We start from the raw sequence: 11190 nt of genomic DNA, 5'->3' as shown, positions 1-11190 counted from the left end.
TAGTAATAGTAGTAATATTAGTCATAGTAGTCATAGTAGTCATAGTAGTCATAGTAGTAGTAGTAGTCATAGTAGTAATAGTAGTCATAGTAGTAGTAGTAGTCATAGTAGTAATAGTAGTCATAGTAGCGGTAGTAGTCATAGTAGTAGTAGTAGTCATAGTTGTAATATTAGTCATAGTAGTAGTAGTAGTCATAGTAGTTATAGTAATATTAGTCATAGTAGTAATAGTAGTCATAGTAGTCATAGTAGTAATAGTAATATTAGTCATAGTAGTAGCAATAGTCATAGTAGTAATAGTAGTCATAGTAGTACTAGTAGTCATAGTAGTAGTAGTAGTCATAGTAGTAATAGTAGTAATAGTAGTCATAGTAGTAATAGTATTCATAGTAGTAGTAGTAGTCATAGTAGTAATAGTAGTCATAGTAGTAGTAGTCATAGTAGTAATAGTAGTCATAGTAGTAGTCATAGTAGCAGTAGTAGTCATAGTAGTCATAGTAGCAGTAGTGGTAGTAATAGTAGTCATAGTAGTCATAGTATCAGTCATAGTAGTCATAGTAGTAGTAGTAGTAATAGTAGTAATAGTAGTCATAGTAGCAGTAGTAGTCATAGTAGTAGTAGTAGTCATAGTCGTCATAGTAGCAGTAGTAATAGTAGTCATAGTTGTAGTCATAGTAGTAGTAGTAGTCATATTAGTCATAGTAGTCATAGTAGCAGTAGTAGTAGTAATAGTAGTCATAGTAGTCATAGTAGTCATAGTATCAGTCATAGTAGTCATAGTAGTAGTAGTAGTAATAGTAGTAATAGTAGTCATAGTATCAGTCATAGTAGTCATAGTAGTAGTAGTAGTAATAGTAGTAATAGTAGTCATAGTAGCAGTAGTAGTCATAGTAGTAGTAGTAGTCATAGTCGTCATAGTAGCAGTAGTAATAGTAGTCATAGTTGTAGTCATAGTAGTAGTAGTAGTCATATTAGTCATAGTAGTCATAGTAGCAGTAGTAGTAGTAATAGTAGTCATAGTAGTAGTAGTAGTCATAGTAGTAATAGTAGTCATAGTAGCAGTAGTAGTAGTAGTCATAGTAGTAATATTAGTAGTAGTCATCTTAGTCATAGTAGTCATAGTAGTCATAGTAGTAATAGTAGTAGTAGTAGTCATAGTAGTCATAGTAGTCATAGTAGCAGTAGTAGTATTAATAGTAGTCATAGTAGTAGTCATAGTAGTAGGAGTAGTCATAGTAGTCATAGTAGCAGTAGTAGTAGTAGTAGTAGTCATAGTAGCAGTAGTAATAGTAGTCATAGTAGTAGTAGTAATAATAGTCATAGTATTTATAGTAGAAGTAGTAGGAGGAGGAGTAGTAGTTATAGTAGTCATAGGGGTAGTAGTAATAGTAGGTATAGTAGTAGTAGTAGTCATAGTAGTAATAGTAGTCATAGGAGTAGTAGTAATAGTAGGCGTAGTAGTAATAGTCATAGTATTTATAGTAGTAGTAGTAGTAGTAGTCATAGTAGTAATAGTAGTCATATGAGTAGTAGTAATAGTAGTCATAGTGGTAATTGTAGTCATAGTAGTAATAGTAGTAGTAGTAATAGTAGTCATAGTCATAGTATTTGTAGTAGTAGTAATAGTAGTAGTAATAGTAGTCATAGGAGTAGTAGTAATAGTAGTCATAGTCATAGTATTTATAGTAGAAGTAGTAGGAGGAGTAGTAGTAGTTATAGTAGTCATAGGGGTAGTAGTAATAGTAGGTATAGTAGTAGTAGTAGTCATAGTAGTAATAGTATCCATAGTAGTAGTAGTAGTCATAGTAGTAATAGTAGTCATAGTAGTAGTAGTAGTCATAGTAGTAATAGTAGTCATAGTAGTAGTCATAGTAGCAGTAGTAGTCATAGTAGTCATAGTAGCAGTAGTGGTAGTAATAGTAGTCATAGTAGTCATAGTATCAGTCATAGTAGTCATAGTAGTAGTAGTAGTAATAGTAGTAATAGTAGTCATAGTAGCAGTAGTAGTCATAGTAGTAGTAGTAGTCATAGTCGTCATAGTAGCAGTAGTAATAGTAGTCATAGTTGTAGTCATAGTAGTAGTAGTAGTCATATTAGTCATAGTAGTCATAGTAGCAGTAGTAGTAGTAATAGTAGTCATAGTAGTCATAGTAGTCATAGTATCAGTCATAGTAGTCATAGTAGTAGTAGTAGTAATAGTAGTAATAGTAGTCATAGTATCAGTCATAGTAGTCATAGTAGTAGTAGTAGTAATAGTAGTAATAGTAGTCATAGTAGCAGTAGTAGTCATAGTAGTAGTAGTAGTCATAGTCGTCATAGTAGCAGTAGTAATAGTAGTCATAGTTGTAGTCATAGTAGTAGTAGTAGTCATATTAGTCATAGTAGTCATAGTAGCAGTAGTAGTAGTAATAGTAGTCATAGTAGTAGTAGTAGTCATAGTAGTAATAGTAGTCATAGTAGCAGTAGTAGTAGTAGTCATAGTAGTAATATTAGTAGTAGTCATCTTAGTCATAGTAGTCATAGTAGTCATAGTAGTAATAGTAGTAGTAGTAGTCATAGTAGTCATAGTAGTCATAGTAGCAGTAGTAGTATTAATAGTAGTCATAGTAGTAGTCATAGTAGTAGGAGTAGTCATAGTAGTCATAGTAGCAGTAGTAGTAGTAGTAGTAGTCATAGTAGCAGTAGTAATAGTAGTCATAGTAGTAGTAGTAATAATAGTCATAGTATTTATAGTAGAAGTAGTAGGAGGAGGAGTAGTAGTTATAGTAGTCATAGGGGTAGTAGTAATAGTAGGTATAGTAGTAGTAGTAGTCATAGTAGTAATAGTAGTCATAGGAGTAGTAGTAATAGTAGGCGTAGTAGTAATAGTCATAGTATTTATAGTAGTAGTAGTAGTAGTAGTCATAGTAGTAATAGTAGTCATATGAGTAGTAGTAATAGTAGTCATAGTGGTAATTGTAGTCATAGTAGTAATAGTAGTAGTAGTAATAGTAGTCATAGTCATAGTATTTGTAGTAGTAGTAATAGTAGTAGTAATAGTAGTCATAGGAGTAGTAGTAATAGTAGTCATAGTCATAGTATTTATAGTAGAAGTAGTAGGAGGAGTGGTAGTAGTAATAGTAGGTATAGTAGTAGTAGTAGTCATAGTAGTAATAGTAGTCATAGGAGTAGTAGTAATAGTAATCATAATAGTAGTAGTAATAGTAGTCATAGTAGTCATAGTCATAGTATTTATAGTAGTAGTAGTAGTAGTAGTAGTAGTAGTAGTAGTCATAGTAGTAATAGTAGTCATAGGAGTAGTAGTAATAGTAGTCATAGCAGTAATTGTAGTCATAGTAGTAATAGTAGTAGTAGTAATAGTAGTCATAGTCATAGTATTTATAGTGGTAGTAATAGTAGTAGTCGTAGTAGTAATAGTAGTCATAGGAGTAGTAGTAATAATAGTCATAGTAGTTATAGTAGTAATAGTAGTAATAGTAGTCATAGTCATAGTATTTATAGTAGAAGTAGTAGGAGGAGTAGTAGTAGTTATAGTAGTCATAGGGGTAGTAGTAATAGTAGTCATAGTAGTAGTAGTAGTCATAGTAGTAATAGTAGTAGTAGTAGTAGTCATAGTAGTAGTAGTAGTCATAGTAGTAATAGTAGTCATAGGAGTAGTAGTAATAGTAGTAATAGTAGTCATAGGAGTAGTAGTAATAGTAGTCATAGTGGTAGTAGTAATAGTAGTCATAGTGGTAGTAGTAGTAATAGTAGTCATAGTAGTAGTAGTATTAGTCATAGTAGTCATAGGAGTAGAAGTAATAGTAGTCATAGTAGTGATAGTAGTCATAGTAATAATAGTAGTAATAGTAGTCATAGTAGTAATAGTAGTCATAGTAGTAATAGTAGTCATAGTAGTAATAGTAGTCATAGTAGTAATAGTAGTCATAGTAGTAATAGTAGTCATAGTAGTAGTAGTAGTCATAGTAGTAATAGTAGTCATAGTAGCAGTAGTAGTAGTAATAGTAGTCATAGTAGTAGTAGTAGTCATAGTAGTAATAGTAGTCATAGTAGCAGTAGTAGTAGTAGTCATAGTAGTAATATTAGTAGTAGTCATCTTAGTCATAGTAGTCATAGTAGTCATAGTAGTAATAGTAGTAGTAGTAGTCATAGTAGTCATAGTAGTCATAGTAGCAGTAGTAGTATTAATAGTAGTCATAGTAGTAGTCATAGTAGTAGGAGTAGTCATAGTAGTCATAGTAGCAGTAGTAGTAGTAGTAGTAGTCATAGTAGCAGTAGTAATAGTAGTCATAGTAGTAGTAGTAATAATAGTCATAGTATTTATAGTAGAAGTAGTAGGAGGAGGAGTAGTAGTTATAGTAGTCATAGGGGTAGTAGTAATAGTAGGTATAGTAGTAGTAGTAGTCATAGTAGTAATAGTAGTCATAGGAGTAGTAGTAATAGTAGGCGTAATAGTAATAGTCATAGTATTTATAGTAGTAGTAGTAGTAGTAGTCATAGTAGTAATAGTAGTCATATGAGTAGTAGTAATAGTAGTCATAGTGGTAATTGTAGTCATAGTAGTAATAGTAGTAGTAGTAATAGTAGTCATAGTCATAGTATTTGTAGTAGTAGTAATAGTAGTAGTAATAGTAGTCATAGGAGTAGTAGTAATAGTAGTCATAGTCATAGTATTTATAGTAGAAGTAGTAGGAGGAGTAGTAGTAGTTATAGTAGTCATAGGGGTAGTAGTAATAGTAGGTATAGTAGTAGTAGTAGTCATAGTAGTAATAGTAGTCATAGGAGTAGTAGTAATAGTAATCATAATAGTAGTAGTAATAGTAGTCATAGTAGTAGTAGTAATAGTAGTCATAGTAGTCATAGTCATAGTATTTATAGTAGTAGTAGTAGTAGTAGTAGTAGTAGTAGTAGTCATAGTAGTAATAGTAGTCATAGGAGTAGTAGTAATAGTAGTCATAGCAGTAATTGTAGTCATAGTAGTAATAGTAGTAGTAGTAATAGTAGTCATAGTCATAGTATTTATAGTGGTAGTAATAGTAGTAGTCGTAGTAGTAATAGTAGTCATAGGAGTAGTAGTAATAATAGTCATAGTAGTTATAGTAGTAATAGTAGTCATAGTCATAGTATTTATAGTAGAAGTAGTAGGAGGAGTAGTAGTAGTTATAGTAGTCATAGGGGTAGTAGTAATAGTAGTCATAGTAGTAGTAGTAGTCATAGTAGTAATAGTAGTAGTAGTAGTAGTCATAGTAGTAGTAGTAGTCATAGTAGTAATAGTAGTCATAGGAGTAGTAGTAATAGTAGTAATAGTAGTCATAGGAGTAGTAGTAATAGTAGTCATAGTGGTAGTAGTAATAGTAGTCATAGTGGTAGTAGTAGTAATAGTAGTCATTGTAGTAGTAGTATTAGTCATAGTAGTCATAGGAGTAGAAGTAATAGTAGTCATAGTAGTGATAGTAGTCATAGTAATAATAGTAGTCATAGTAGTAATAGTAGCAGTAGTCGTAGTAGTCATAGTAGTAGTAGTAAAAATAGTAGTCATAGTAGCAGTAGTCATAGTAGTAATAGTAGTCATAGTAGTAGTAGGCATAGTAGTGGTAGTGGTAGTGGTCAAAGTCATAGTAGTAGTAGTAGTCATAGTCATAATATTTATAGTAGAAGTAGTAGGAGGAGGAGTAGTAGTGTTCACAATAAACTAGTCATAGTAGTAGTAGTCATAGTAGTATTAATATTAGTCATAGTGGTAGTAGTAATAGAAGTTACAGTAGTAGTAGTAGTAATAGTAGTCATAGTAGTAGTATTGGTCATAGTAGTAGTAGTAATAGTAGTCATAGTAGTAGTAGTAGTCACAGTAATAGTAGTAGTAGTCATAGTAATGGTTGTAGTTGTAGTAGTAATAGTAGTAGTCATAGTAATAATAGTAGTAGTCATAGTAGTAGTAGTGGTACTAGTAGTCATAGTAATAGTAGTAGTATTCATATTAATTGTAGTAGTAGTAGTCATTGTAATAGTTGTAGTAGTCATAGTAATAGTAGTCATAGTTATATAAGTAGTAGTAGTCATAGTAATGGTAGTAGTAGTTGTAGTCATTGTAATAGTAGCAGTAGTCACAGTAATAGTAGTAGTAGTCATAGTAATAGTAGTGCTTGTCATAGTAGTAGTAGTAGTAGGAGGAGTAGTAGTAGTAATGATGGTTGTTACATTATTGTCCCAGATAGAAAGTTGATTGTGGAATACAAAAAAAATGAACATTAAAAAGAAAATTTCAATAAGATTGAGATGTATACATAAATACATGACTATATATGAGCATAAGGAATATAAACATAGTAATCCAGTAAGCGTTGAACATGTCATAATGAAACAGAAGCCCTGTTTACACCTGGTTCTAACATGTCCTTTGTTCTGATCTTATCCACATTCTGATTGTGCCCACACATTTTGACAGGTGTAGACGATTACAATCCGCTTTGGGGTAAGATTGTGATCAGATATTATAAATAGAAATGTACAAGATCAGTACAATGTCAGGATGAAGGACGCATGTTAGAACCAGGTATAAACGGAGCTTGAGACACCAATAAATAAATTACCTCACATCTGGCACATCCATAGAGGAAGAAGGGCCAAGGCACACTAAAAAGCCACTCTCTCTCTTCCCCCCTAAACACCACAGCCAATCTGTTTTGTGTCACAATTAAAATAAATCAGCATTTCTTGAAACTGCATTTAAACACTTGAGTGTTCCTTTGATCAATCAAGCAGCCAATGACTCTAGCTGATTCAGGCTATAACTGAGGCCTTCCCAGGCTACCAGGCAGCACTTCAAAAGATAGTAGAGGTTTATGACACACATCTGCAGCACTCAGAAGAAGGCTTTTCTTATACATGCGGGTCTCTTGCATCTTTGTGTCCCTAGGAGCCTCAGCAGGCCTGAATCCTGGCTTAGTGGGGTCCAGAGAAGATGGCTGTTGTCGGGAGGAATGAACATGTTCTCAAACACACAGCATGATGAGAAAAATAGAACACGCTCCTCACCTTTCTGTGTTTGGACTTATCTCCATTGGCCACAAGTACTTCAATATTCACTCTGTTATGTGTTGGCAGCAACCTGTATGCATCAATACTTATGCCTTCTTAGTAATTTTACATAATGGGAGGGACATGGAAACATGGAGGTAAAGCTTGCAGAATAACTCTTGTATATTTCTTGGCTATTGTATCAGAATGTGTTGTGTGTGACATAACGCCATGCCTCATCCTAGCCTATGGCTCCCTGTCCCTTCCTCTCCTCTCTGGCCCTGCTCAGTCTCTGACTCCACTGAAGCTCCGAGCTGCAGCTGTCCTCCAAGCCTCACATACTGTTCTGGCTGGCCAAACCCCACCACACCACTGAAGTCCTTCCAGTTCCAGCCAGGAATCTCAGGCTGTCTGGAGGAAAAGTCCCCAATACTGAAACCAGGGGCGCAACTTTGGTTTTAGAAATGGGGGGGACATAATATATTTCATCAAATAGGGCTATCTTCCTTACACCACCCCTACCTTGTCACAACACAACTGATTGGCTCAAACACATTAAGAAGGAACACATGTTCATTGAAATGCACTGAGGTGACGACCTCATGAAGCTGGTTGAGATAATGCCAAGAGTGTGCAACGCTGTCATCAAGACAAATGGTGGCAACTTTGAAAAATCTGTTTAACACATTTTTTGGTTAACATGTGATTCCAAATGTGTTATTTCATAGTTTTTATGTCTTCACTATTATTCTACAATGTAGATAACAGTAAAAATAAAGAAAAACCCTTGAATGAGAAGCTGTGTCCAAACATTTGACTGGTATATATATATATATATATATATATATATATATATATATATATATATATATATATATATTTATATTTAAATCCAGTCGGATAAACACTCTGACCGTTCTGAGCCACCCACATGGTCCTAAAGCACACCGTTGCCTCGTTTTGTATCACATTCCATTGATAAAACTGGGGAGACGTCCCCAGTGAAAGTTGCGCCCCTGGCTGTAACCTAGAATAGCAACGGACAGCCTCTCTGTCCCCTGCCCTCTTTACATAGCATGTGTACACTACCCCGGACCTCTCCTTCTCCTGCACCTCCTTCTCCTCGGCAGCTGCTGTTGGCTTACTTGGCCAGTCTTGGGTGGGGTTATTGAGGCCGGCTGGCATGCCCTGGCCTGGACATGAAGCAGAGCAGCGTGGGACGCTGCAGAGGGATCTTGAGATCTGATGGTTGTTGTTGTTGTTGTACTTACCCTGGTTACTGGGAAGGACGAACACCAGACATATGGCCGAAGGAAATCTCAGAGGGCGAAGGTCACAGAGGGTCAAACTAACCCTTTAACCTCTTGGTGATTTGTCTCCCAGGGGTGATGTAGCAACTAGCTATACCAACCACAGCAGAGGTCAAAGCTCATGCACTGTATCGGTTCCTCTTGTAAATGATTACATGGAAAACCATTATCCTGTGCTCAGCAGGAGGAGGCTGGGGCGAGGGAGGCCTCTTTTTAAGTTGTATTGGGTCAAAGGCCAGGTTCCCTGAGGACAGTACTTACTGCGGCCTGCTTTACACATTACTATGTTACACATATTCCTGAACAGTGTATGCCATTTTTATTCCCCTTTACTTACTTTTTTAGCATGAAGCACATTGTCCTGCACTGGTTTTATGTGACATTTATATATTTTGAAGGAGCCCTTGGGTGAGGGGATTTTGAATGGGAATTTGAATTATGCTTCAACACTAACTACTACTACTACTACAATCAGTAGCAAGAAAACCAACTGTCCCTAACCCAACTGTTCCCTTCCACTATCTAGGGACTCTCGATGGAGTGTCTAGCATCAGCTGCTGCTGACACTGTCTGTGTCCCTCTCCTACACACATGCAGGCACACACACACACACACACACACACACACACACACACACACACACACACACACACACACACACACACACACACACACACACACACACACACACACACACACACACACACACACACACACACACACACACCTGTTCTCTGGTATCTGCTTTCATATGGCATTGATGGGCCTCCATAATGCCTGCCTACCAGACAGGTGGCCCTGCTGGGGCCTCACTGTGGGCTATCGTGGCCCCTTAGGGTGCTGCAAGGCCCCTCCTCCCGGTAGACTTAAAAAACATATTGCATGTCTCCACTGTTCTCTGTCCAGCCTAACATGCATAAGGAGATCTCACCTACAATCTAATGTTAGTGAAGACTACATGACTACACAGGAATAAAAACAATTGGTAAAGGAATGTTTGGGAATTAAAGGAATGCAACGTCTACTTGGTAGCTGGGAGTGGTGAATCTCCACAGTATACTTCACGTGACAACCCATAGATATAAATATACAGTAGCTTTCTCAGATTCTGTAACATTCCATCATGAATATGGGGTAGAGGGTATCTATGAGGGTATAGGGTATATATGAGGGTATAGGGTATATATGGGGTATAGGGTATACATTTTTATTTATTTAATCAGGCCAGTTGAGAACAATTTCTCATTTACAACTGCGACCTGACCAAGATAAAGCAAAGCAGTGCGACACAAACAACAACACAGAGTTACACATGGAAAAAACAAATGTACAGTCAATAACACAATAGAAAAGTCTATATACAGTGTGTGCAAATGAAGTAAGATTAGGGAGGTAGGGCAATAAATAGGCCATAGTGGTGAAATAACTACAATTTAGCAATTAAACACTGGAGTGATTGATGTGCAGAAGATGAATGTGCAAGTAGAGATACTGGGGTACAAAGGAGAAGAAAAAAAAATATGGGGATGAGGTAGTTGGGTGGGCTATTTACATATGGGCTATGTACAGGTGCAATGATCTGTAAGCTGCTCTGACAGCTGATGTTTAAAGTTAGTGAGGGAGATATGAGTCTCCAGCTTGAGTGATTTTTGCAATTCGTTTCAGTCATTGGCAGCAGATAACTGTAAGGAAAGGCAGCCAAAGATGAGTTGGCTTTGGGGGTGACCAGTGTAATATACCTGCTGGAGCGCGTGCTACGGATGGGTGCTTCTATGGTGACCAGTGAGCTGAGACGAGCCAACGAGAGCATGCAGGTCGCAGTGGTAGGTGGTATATGGGGCTTTGGTGACATAACGGATGGCACTGTGATAGACTGCATCCAATTTGCTGAGCAGAGTGTTGGATGCTATTTTGTAAATGGCATCGCCGAAGTCAAGGATCGGTATGATAGTCAGTTTTACGAGGGTATGTTTGGCAGCATGAGTGAAGGATGCTTTGTTGTGAAATAGGAAGCTGATTCTAGATTTAATTTGGGATTGGAGATGCTTAATGTGAGTCTGGAACTAGAGTTTACAGTCTAACCAGACACCTAGGTATTTGTAGTTGTCCACATATTCTAAGTCAGAACCGTACAGAGTAGTGATGCTAGACGGGCAGGCAGGTGCGGGTAGCAATTGGTTGAAGAGCATGCATTTAGTTTTACTTGCATTTAGCAGTTGGAGGCCAGGGAAGGAGAGTTGTATGCCACTGAAGCTCCTCTGGAGGTTAGTTAACACAGTGTCCAAAGAAGGGCCAGAAGTGTACAGAATGGTGTAGAGCAACATCAATGAGCAAGAGCGACATCATTGATGTATACAGAGAAACGAGTCGGCCCAAGAATTGAACCCTGTGGCACCCCCATAGAGACTGCCAGAGGTCCGGACAACAGGCCCTCTGATTTGACACACTGAACTGTCTGAGAATTAGTTGGTGAACCAGGTGAGGTAGGCATTTGAGAAACCAAGGCTGTTGAGTCTGCCGATAAGAATACGGCGATTGACAGAGCCGAAAGCCTTGGCCAGGTTAATGAATACGGCTGCACAGTATTGTCTTTTATAGATGGCGGTTTTGATATCATTTAGGACCTTGAGCGTGGCTGAGGTGCACCCATGACCAACTCGGAAACCAGATTGCATAGCGGAGAAGGTACGGTGGGATTTGAAATGGCCGGTGATCTGTTTGTTAACTTGGCTTTCGAAGACCTTAGAATGGCAGGTAGGATAGATATAGGTCTGTAACCATTTGGGTTTAGAGTGTCTCCCACTTTGAAGAGGGGGATGACCACTGCAGCTTAACAATCTTTGGGGATCTCAGACGATACGGA

Source organism: Oncorhynchus masou, chromosome 15 (genome assembly GCF_036934945.1).
Source record: "Oncorhynchus masou masou isolate Uvic2021 chromosome 15, UVic_Omas_1.1, whole genome shotgun sequence".
Classification (NCBI taxonomy): Eukaryota; Metazoa; Chordata; class Actinopteri; order Salmoniformes; family Salmonidae; genus Oncorhynchus; species Oncorhynchus masou.
The sequence above is the reverse complement of the archived record's forward strand: the minus strand, read 5'-3'. Positions refer to the sequence as shown.